The sequence below is a fragment of the Danio rerio genome, chromosome 19, assembly GCF_049306965.1.
Source record: "Danio rerio strain Tuebingen ecotype United States chromosome 19, GRCz12tu, whole genome shotgun sequence".
NCBI classification, from domain to species: domain Eukaryota; kingdom Metazoa; phylum Chordata; class Actinopteri; order Cypriniformes; family Danionidae; genus Danio; species Danio rerio.
The window spans coordinates 19,275,163-19,286,499 of NC_133194.1; the positions used below are offsets into that span (position 1 = coordinate 19,275,163).

At 38.3% G+C, this 11,337-nt stretch overlaps 1 long non-coding RNA gene across 1 annotated transcript; it reads right to left on the reverse strand.

Moving 5' to 3' along the window:
- Positions 1-1,056: 1,056 nt before the first annotated feature.
- Positions 1,057-2,825, reverse strand: LOC141379051 (uncharacterized). The gene is made up of 3 exons (XR_012394991.1): positions 2,768-2,825; positions 1,407-1,455; positions 1,057-1,170 (listed from the first exon to the last, which is right to left on the reverse strand). It is a non-coding gene; the product is annotated as an uncharacterized lncRNA (long non-coding RNA).
- Positions 2,826-11,337: the final 8,512 nt, after the last annotated feature.

Sequence of the window (11,337 nt, forward strand, 5' to 3'; positions counted from 1 at the left end):
ACAGATAATAATTAGTGAACAAGTACAAAAAAAGAAAAAGAAAAAAGAAACATGCTTGCTCACATAAGTACAACCTAAATGGGACTATATAGAGATTTTTAAAACCAACTTACTGACTAAACAGTCCTAAGGGGGAGTGCACGAAAGGCCACATTTTGGTTTGCCCCGCTCTAGTTCATTTGTTTAGACAAGGAGTTAGCCAAAAGTTTTCCCAGGATACACCAATCTGCTTCCTTAATGGAAAACACCAATGATTCCAAAGTAGGCTCCCTATGAAGCAAAAAAACAAAAACAAATAAACAAATAAATAATTAAACTTAAAACACTTTGAAATAAGCAAGAGCTTGAACTTACCAGCTTCTTCATTTGTTCGGGCTGCTCCTTTAGTTGATTTTCAAGCTTTTCCATATCAAATTGGACAAAGGAAGGTCAAATGTGTTTACATCTGGAATTTCATCACGTCTGTTTTGGTTTTGCTGTGAGAATCAGGCCCAGCTGCTGCTTTATGACGTCACATAATTTTAAAACTATAGTCGTGCTAAAAAAGAAAAATAAGGAATCAGTATAAATCAACCTGTAGCTTATTCTCATACAACTTGTGTAAATACAACAGTGGGTTATATACGGCTGATATTCTCTAGTTGATCTTTACTTTCTAGCTGCATTAAACCTTAACAAATTTAGTGATGTCTTCAATTCCTACAAAGACATGACAAGCTGCAACAAGTTCTGTCTTGATCTCCAACTGCGCTGGAACAAGGACTGTAAATGTTCATAGCCATACTGGAATGTTCAGCATCTGTGCATCTTGATGGTGGTCTTAAGAATTCTGGTGATGATGGTACTTGCGGTGCTGCATCAATTCCTGAAATCTTCATATCTGCTTTTTTTTTTTTTTTTTCGAGCCTCCTTGTTTTAAATAATTTTTCTTCATCACTGTCCCTATAGTTGAGCTTTATGTACCATGATCAGATACATTTACAAAACAAAACATCATTTTAGTATAGTGCCAGGGCCAAACTCGCAGGTTGTAATAGATCTATAAAATAATGTTGACAGTATGTGTTTAAAATAATTGCAAACAAACCTGTTCTTTTTTTAGGTGTATGACAGGCGATCATCGTCCTCATCTGTATGCCAGTCAGACATCATAGTTGCTTTTGGATGTTTCTATAATAAAAAATCACATTGTTTTTAATCTCCCCCAAAGAAAAGTTAAAATTCTTAAATACTATCAAAGTTAATCAATGGCTATAATACCTATACTACAAATTATCAGCACCCTGAAGGTTGCACAAGATTTATTCAGAGATTCATGCAGAGTGACAGCCTTATGAATCTTAGACACAGATTTGTAAGATGGCTAAGCACATGCATGATTTCAGCCATGACTTGCATATACTGACCTCTTCTGTGCCAAACTTGTTTGATCTTGCTCAAGGATCTTGTTGTGGACTGTCAAACAAACAAACATACAACATTTTATACAAATGTTTATCTTCACTTGAATCAATATAAACATTAATAATGACTATTCAGAAAAAGCCTGAAATATATTCTACCCAATTAGCATAAGCCCAAAATTCTATTTAAAACCTAGACATTACTGGATGAATACAGATGCTTTTGATTTACTTTGAGTCAGATGAAAGCCAATAACAGTAAATGTTCTAATCACTTTGTGACACAATGCACAAACCAGTTTATGAAACCAATAGGAAAGCAGATTAAGTCAATCAGTCATATTTCTTTAAAATAAGAAACCTTTTGGATCAGATAGTTGTAAGTTACTAAACACTGTTAACCTACCATTGTGGAAAAGTTTGATGATGATAGCTAATAACAATAAACCATTTCTGCCGTTTGTGAAGCAAATAGTAAAGTCTAAAAAGCTCAAGTATGTTGAAAATGTATCAGCAGTTTACAGTTTTTAACGGACTTTAAGCACCCAACTATAACATGCCTATTCACATGTTCATAAGAGCGTGCCATTGGCATCTTTTGTCTCTGTGATGTGCTGCAAAATGACCTCACAAACCTTTGTTAAACAAGAACAATAAGACTTCACCGAAAAAATATTGTTACCTATTTATTTAAATCAGAATTTATAACTGTCAATAACCAAACAAAAAAACCCATCAAAATCTGCTTTCAGTTTTACATGCGCAAATTACTGTTTGAACATAAGATATAATTGATTCACATAGACTAACACACATGAATTAAAGCACGTACTAATATATTTCTCTTAGATAATTTAAAGAGAATAGTAAACAGTGTCGAGTTTCGATCACTTTTTGTGATGCACTACATAACAAGTTAAACAATAATATTGTATGAATCCAAAATGATTCAGTTTTATTTACACAATCACATAATACTTTTGGATAAGTACACGCCTGTAAAAATTTTTTTTTCAACACGCGGTACTTTATAATGTTTAGTTAACTCAGAAGTTAAAAGCACATGTTAGTGTTAACAGATTCGTCTACAGAAATAAGCATACACACCGATTAGTTTTTAGTCATGTTTCTTTAAAATAACTTAAATAGTTTTCAGTTACTAAACACTGTTTCAACCTAACAAAGGAACAGGCACTTTCTCCCGTTTGTATAGCAATTAGCTTCAGTCGTGTTTCTTTACAACAAGTTGCATTTTGTATGAAATCGTTTTAATATACCACACACTGTTACAACCTAACACTGTGAAAAATGTTTTAAGCAATGAATTTGCATAGTATAAATGACACAAACAGTAAAAACCTTACCTTTCTGACCGGAATCCAATGTTAAGAACAAACTTCTTTTTCTTCTTGTAATCTTCGTGGCGGTTGGCAACCTGCTTTTTGGAGCATTACCGCCACCACCTGGATTGGAGTTTCGATCAGGAGTTTTTACGATTGTCATCAGTTAAACAAGCCGAATCCTTGCCAGAAGCGGCCCGGACTCTACAGACAGACTCGGGCCAGATGTGGTTGACCGGAATCGGGCCAGTGCTTAACAGCCACATCCCAAACGCATGTGCGGGAGCGAGCTGCGTGCCAGACTCGGCCCGGATAATACTCGCCGATGCTGAGTCGGAGCCGGAGGCGCCGAGTTGGAGCTGAGCTCGGGCCGATTACTACCTGCTATCTGGGGAGGATTATGATTACGTAATTTGTTACTACGGAAAAAATGAAGTGTTTTAACTGCAGGGACATTTAATACACGCATGCCCAAAGGTAAATGAAAAAAGATCTGAGAATGGTAACGGTAGTGCTGGTGCATCAGCTAAGGCTGGCACATCAAGCGATATGATGTCGGTAACTAAAATTACGACAGTTTATGAGAAAGATGAAGTGCGGTGTTCCAAGAATGAGAATGAGTTTGCTCAAGGGGACAATTTAAAACCTGCGGTGAAAAAAAGCTCTTCTGACACTCCTCTCTTAAATTCTGATACACAGTGCCGTGACAAACAAAAAGACAACGTCAAATCTGGTGTTTTACAGTCTGATGTGCGCTGAAATTATTTTAAAATGGAAACGCAGCAAAGTCATTTTAAAGTTCCTGCGAAAAAGAAAAAGGCTGACATTTTTCAATCTGGTAAAGCCAAAAAAAACTGAAGTGGACGATGGTTGTAGTGATGATGGGATGGAAAGTGGCAGTGAGTCTTTAGCTTGACTCAGAATAGCCGCATTTCCAGTGTCGGGCCAGTGCAAGCTAGGGCTTTTATTGGGCCAGGCCAGGCCAATCGCCCGGAAGGTTGAGTAGTGAGGCCGAGATTATGTTGCGTTTCCACTATCAGGCTAGTAGCTCGCAGAGCATCACGCAAATTCCGCCCAGAACGTCCCCAGAATGAAAATATCACATACCCCCCATTTCAGCGGGAATCAGGCAGATAAAGCACACCATCCCATCATCATGAAACCATTAAAATGAAGACAACCGAAACAAACAAATGACACGTTACTGTACAGCAGTACATTATATGTCTATAAGCACAGGCCTGTGTATTTCCATTCATTATATTTGTTTACTCACCGACCGACTGTTGGCATCGTGCATCAAGTAGTCTCGCCACTAACGGAGGGTGCCAGCACAGTGAGCGCACCCACCCATATAAAGCCACAGAAATTCTCCGGTGATAACTCGGTATGAAGTGTATTTTATAACATGCTTGTTTTGATAGATGTCGTGCTGGGCCGGAGTGGGACTCTTTTTCAACCCTGGAATTTCAAGCCTTAGACCAGCCTACCTCAGTTCACCACTGACTATATTAAAATAAGGTCATTTCCAATTCAGTTTCTAATTACACTATCATGTCTTTTTTTTTGAGAAAACAGCTGTTTAAGAACTTCAAATGTCCAACAACACTTACAGTATTATATGTCTTAACAATAAAAATAAAAATATGTTACTCAGGCGAGGACCAAACCCGGGTTGGCGCCGTCATAGCCTAACGTGCTAACCACTGTACCACAACAGCTGTACATTGAAAATGATACATTGAATCATTAACCTGCAGGCTGCTCACGAGGCTATGAGAAAATAGATTAAAAAAAGCAGATCTGCGGTAAAATAATGAATAAGAAGGCTGTGGTCAAGTAAATAAATAAATTATTTTTAAAAAGTGTGACTGCTGAGAGCAACAGATTCTGGAGCTAGGGACACCAGCCCTCGCGCCCAAAAAAACGGACCAGCCCACCGGGAATTCTCCCGCTCCTCCCGATTAGCCAATCTGGGCCTGATGTCGTGCTAAGTGTTTCAGCACATAAGAGCAAGTAATAAAATATAGCCATATTGTTGCACTCAGTAGCTATTCACTAATAAAAGCTCTACATTTAAAATTTCATTTATAAATTTTGCCACGTCACAAAACAAACACTTGTTTGAGGATATAGAACACATTTTGTGTTTGGACTTTTCCCCAATGCGTTTAAAGCGGTGCTGCGCAGGACTGAGTGATGGAAAAAAAGATGGCTAGATTCTGCTTACACTCACCCCAAAAATGCTCTGTTTGCACAATTTGGTTAATATCATCGTATCTTCTTCCGCGGAATGAATCGCGGTTTTGAGGGGCTAAACAAAACTCATGAAACTTTGCACACACCTCAGAAGTGGCGAAAATTTACGTTTGTTATGAGTTTCGGAAGTGGGCGTGGCAAAATGATTCAACAGCGCCACCTAGAAAAATTAAACGCACGAGCCCCCAATCTACGAATCACGCACATGCATGAAAATGGGCACACACCTCAAACATGCCAAAACATATGAAAAAGTCTCTTGGAGCCATAACTTAAACCCAACAGGAAGTCGGATATTTTTAACTTCCTGCGGCGAAAAAGTGGCATTTTTGCCATTTCCAGGTGTTGTATTTTAACAAACTCCTCCGAGGGATTTTATCCGATCGACACCAAAATTGGGTTTTATCATCTAAAGGCCTTGGCGATATTAAATTGCGAAGCTTTAGTGTTTTCGTCAATGGGCATGTCTGTGGCGGCCTCGCAAACTTTGGCGATTCGCCACAAAACAGGAAATCGTTATAACTCAGACATGCATTATTCGATCTGCCTCAAAATTCACACGCTTGATAAGAGTCCTGAACTGAACACGTTTACATGCCAATATCCAGATACAGTTATAGCGCCACCTGCTGGCCACAGGAAATGACATGACTTGCAGTGTAACAAACTCCTTCCACAAATTTCATCGTATCAACACCAAAATTGGGAGTTGTTATCTGAAAGCTCTAGCAATGATATATTGTGAAGATCTAGAGTTTTCGCAGAGGGGCGTGTCCTTAGCGGCATAACAAACCTCAACGCTTCGCCATGGAACAGGAAGTCCTTATAACTCAACCACACAATTAGGCTCGTTTGACTTGACCAAAATCTGCGCAGAATCGATCACCGGTGATCACCGCAAGATGCATGCCGGTTAGAAATGTGTCCGCCTTGCCTTCGCTGACGTGCGCCAAAAAACTCTCGCGATCGTGAGGCGGGTACCTCGGATAGAGCAGTCGACCGCAGTTGCTCTCAAAAGACTGCGTTACCAAAAGCATGATGGGAAACGACTGGCTGACGACACAGCTTAATGCTGATTGGATGAGACTGACACATTACACTTTATTATCTTGTTTTACTAAGGTTTATACCTGGATTTGTTGAATACCTTTTTTGTATTTTCGTTGATAATTAAAAAAAAAAGTCATAAAGAGCATTACATATGGTTATTTATTTAGATTTACACGCAAATAAAAACAAAACACATCTTTGTAAAACATAACGTGACCTATCCAATATAACTAAATGTTATTAATAAATCATTAGGATGTGCATGTGCTGTATTATATTTCTCTCTCAGTCTTAAGTCCTGTTTGTTGTCATTTTCACTTTTTGTATGTTTTTTTGAATTTTGTATTGTAATTTTTATGCAGCATTATTCAATGAAAGTCAATCCAATATATACATATATTCAGAAATACAAAGGTAATCAGACTGTTTAGTCATTATGCCTCATCTTTGTGTGGTTTCATATATGAAGTGAAAAGAGTGTAGTAAACAAGACACACACAAACAGACACACATATGTATATGTATGTGAAGTCAAAAGTCATGTTTAATAGACCAAGAACATTTCCACAGTTTTTCTATACAGTCTAATAGTTTTTATTCTGGAGAAAGTCTTGGGCTGTTTATTTTAGTCTGGCTGGAGTAATATCAGTTTATATAGACCTAATAAGCATGTCAATATAATTAACCCCCTAAGAATTTATTTGTCAAACAAACATTTGTCATGACCTGTCACTCAAAAGCATCTTGATATGGCTACTTCATTTATAATGTAGCCAAATTAGGTTTCTTGAAAGCTTTCTTGCTGTATACGCTGTTTATTTTGTTATTCTTTTAACGTTTGTTGAATATACAGAATTATATTTTTAATACACCCTTTTAGTTAATGAGCTGTTCATCTTCTGTAATTCTGACCATCTCTGTAAAAACAGTGATATTTCTATTGCATCCACTCCCACATTAAAAAATACAATAGTAATGTATACTGTAGTGCTTTTGAACCATGTTATAAAATAGCCTATTTAAATTTTATAGTTCTGGTATCACAACAACTATAAACACAACCCAATACTGAATAAACATGTTCAAAAATGCTATAATATTTACTATAAATCACCATAGTATTTTTTCATGAGGTAATTCGTCTGCGATAAAAAACGCGAACGAGATCTCCGCCACTGGTGACGTTTCCAGGTGGCTAAACAGTGAGATTCGGCAGGTGTCCGACTTCTGATGTAATTTTTGAGCCCTCCTCTTACTGCGCACGCCTGCTCTCGTTTACAATGCAGTCAAGGCGAGGCGCACCTCAAACGAGCCTATTGTCTGATCTGCCTGAAACCTCACATGGTTGATAAAAGTCCTCTCCTGAACACATCCCCATAACAATATTGTAGTGGGCGTGGCTAATTGACTCGACAGCGACAACCTACAAAAATTAATCGGACGAGCCCCTGATATACGAATCACGCACGTGCACGAAAATTGGCACACACCTCAAACATGCCAAAACATAGGGAAAAGTCTCTTGGTGCCATTTCTCAAACTCAACAGGAAGTCGGATATTTTTGCCATTTCCAGATGTTGTATTTTAACGAACTCCTCCTAGGGATTTTATCCAATCAACACCAAAATTGGGTTTTGTCATCTAAAGGCCTTGGCTATATTAAATTACGAACACGCTTCATAAGAGTCCTGACCTGAACAAGTTTACATGCCAATATCCAGATACAGTTATATCGCCACCTGCTGGCCACAGGAAATGACATGATTTACAGAGTAACAAACTCCTCCCACAAACTTTATCGTATCAGCACCAAATTTGAGTGGTGTCATCTGAAAGCTCTAGCGATTATATATTGTTAGGGTCTGGAGTTTTTGCAGAGGGGCGTGTCCGTGGCGGCATGACAAACCTCAATGCTTCGCCATGGAACCGGAAGTCCTCATAACTCAAACACACAAAGTCCGATCAGCCTGAAACTTCACATGGTTGATAAAAGTCCTCCCCTAAACACATCCACATAACAATATTGAGTAAGTCATAGCACCACCTGCTGGCAGAAGGTAGTTTGGCTAATAACTCAGCCACACAATGTCCGATCTGCCTGAAACTTCACATGGTTGATTAAATTCCTCTTCGGAAGACAGCTACATGCCAATCTTGAGTCACAGTTATAGTGCCACTTGCTGACAGGAGGAAGTTTGGTATGAATCTGTGATTTTCTCAGATTTTTAAAAATGTATTGGCTTTGTAAGATTCCCCTAAATTAGGCACCAGATTCAGCAAAGTTCATCAAGTCGACTTGGAGACAAGAGAAGAGACCATGCTGTAGTTAGAATGGTTTATTCTGCAAGCCTGCTACATAAAGAGGAGCAGGGATAGATATAGTGGGCTGACCTCCAAAACTTATACATATATATACACACACACACACATACATATATATATATATATATATATATATATATATATATATGTATATGTGTATGTATATATATGTATATGTGTATGTATATATATATATATGTATATATATGTATATATATGTATGTATGTATGTATATATATATATATATATATATATATATATATATATATATATATATATATATATATATATATATATATATATGTATATGTGTATGTATATATATGTGTAGCGGCTTACCAATGCCGCTATTGTTGGTAGAGTGAGCAAGTTTTTAACGCGTAAAAAGTCAGAGTCCGTAAGCAAATAGATGCAAATAAAAACATATTTATTGTCCAATCAACTTCCAATCAACAGAATTACTCAATCACTTTCCTTTATCTAAAAGCACACTTCCCTGTTTCCTTCAGTTACGAGACGATGCAATACGATACGGTCAAAAACTGTGTGCTTCCTACCAACACTGTCTTCCTCCATGCAGTGAAGCCACAGTTATATAGTGTCGTACTGACACCTTGTGGCCAATCGCCAATATACAATGTATGGCTCCTACATACCGGCCCCTTAATTGTTTATGACAAAATGGCATAACAATTACAAATTCATACAATATGGAGCCTTACACATGAACTCAAAATGGTATCAAATATACATGCATGCAAATAAACAACCTCAGTTTAAACACCTGTTTAACTGGTTATATCATAATTTTCCTATGTTGATTCTTGAAGAAGGCAAAGCTTACTAATTGAACGTTCCAAGATGTTGCATTTGGTTTGAACTTTTACAGATCGAACTAAACCTCTACTGTCTGGAAAAGTCTCAATCACTCTTCCCAGAACCCATGATCCACGTGGTGCTGTAGAATCTGCAATGATCACAATGTCGCCAACAGTAAGATTTCGATGTTCTTTGTTCCATTTTTGTCGCTTCTGCAACAATGGTAGGTATTCGCGTACCCATCTTTTCCAGAAGAGGTCTGAAATATATTGCACTTGTCTCCATCTTCGTTTGGCATATGAATCAGACCTTTCAAACAAACCAGGAGGCAGTGCAGGGTTTCCTTTCAAAAGCAGAAGGTGGTTAGGTGTTAAAGCTTCCAAATCATTAGGGTCGTTGGAGATATTAGAGATGGGTCGATCATTTAGAATTGCCTCGGCTTCACACAAGACAGTCTGCAGGGCTTCATCATCCAATGTTTGTTGTCGAAGGACAACACACAGACTTTGTTTCACCAGTCTAATTAAACGTTCCCACACTCCTCCAAAATGAGGGCTTGAAGGTGGGTTAAAACTCCAGTCCACTCCCTTCTGTAGCAGGGCTCGTTGAATCTTCTCCTTGTTCAATGCACTGAGTGCCTCTTTTAGCTCCCGCTCAGCACTGATGAAATTAGTCCCATTATCAGATCTCATAGAAGAAACTGGTCCACGACGACAGATAAATCTGCGTAAAGCATTGATACACGAGTCTGTATCAAGTGAGTATGCCATTTCCAAATGAACTGCCCTACTTGCCATACAAGTAAATAGCACTCCATAGCGTTTCACTGTACCACGTCCTCTTTTTACTTCTATGGGCCCAAAGAAATCTACTCCTACATTAGTAAAAGGTGGTAAATCAGGAGTGATTCTTTCCACTGGAAGGTCTGCCATCCTTTGTTCACCCAGCTTCCCCTTAAAGCGTCTACAAATGACACACTTAGAAATGATCTTTCTTGAAACAGAATTGGCATTTGTTATCCAATACTTACAACGCAGTTTAGAAAGCATTTGATTTCTGCCACCATGACCCAGTTGTTCGTGAATGTCTGAGAGTATGAGATGTGATACGTGCTGATTTTTAGATAACAAGATGGGATGTTTTCTTTCGCTTGGCATAGCTGACTTACCAAGTCTTCCTCCTACTAACAGCACTCCATCATGCAACATAGGATCCAGTTTATAAACAGAACTGTTTCTTTTAACAGTGTTACCATGTTTAAGAGCAGCAATTTCTTCCTGAAATTGTTCCTGTTGACTGAAACGAATGATGTTAACCTCAGCCTTATAAACATCCTCCACAGTCAAACTCTGTCGTTCCAGAGATGATTTAAAATGTTGCAATTTTGCATTCATGGTTGCATCATCACTATGCTCCAAAGACAGCTCCTTTCGTTTACGACTTAGCTGCAGTAGAAGTTTCTGCAGTTTCAAAATCCATGCAACTGCAACCTTTAGACGTTTCCAATCTGAGAAGTAATGTATCAATTTGCATGTGGCATTTTGTTCGCTCTGCAGTGTCACAGCATTTACCTTTAATTCCCTTTTTACTTCAGGATCATCATCATCTATTGATGTCGAATCACTTGTATGGAACTGTACATCACTTGGCTTCCATAGAAAGCTAGGCCCCTTTAGCCACCGTTCATTGTTCAAAAAAGATTCCACATTCAAGCCACGTGATGCATCGTCTGCTGGATTGTCTTTAGTTGGTACATACCTCCATTGTTGAGGCTGTGTTGCGTCTCTTATAAATGACACTCTGTTAGCAACAAATGTATGGAACCGTTTGTTCTCGTTCTTTATGTAATTGAGAACAGTTGTACTGTCGCTCCAAAAAACAGAATCCTCCAATGGAAGTTGCAACATCTTCTTTAACATAATGTCCATCTTCACAGCCAAGACAGCTGCTGTAAGTTCTAAACGTGGTATGGTCACATGTTTCAATGGTGTTACTCTGGACTTACCCATCAAAAATGACACATGAACCTTGTCTGCACCGTTCAGCATCTTCAGATAGGAAACTGTGCCATACCCAGTTTCACATGCATCTGCAAAGTGGTGTAAACAAGCATGACTGGGCAGTCCATAATCCACAGGTTTA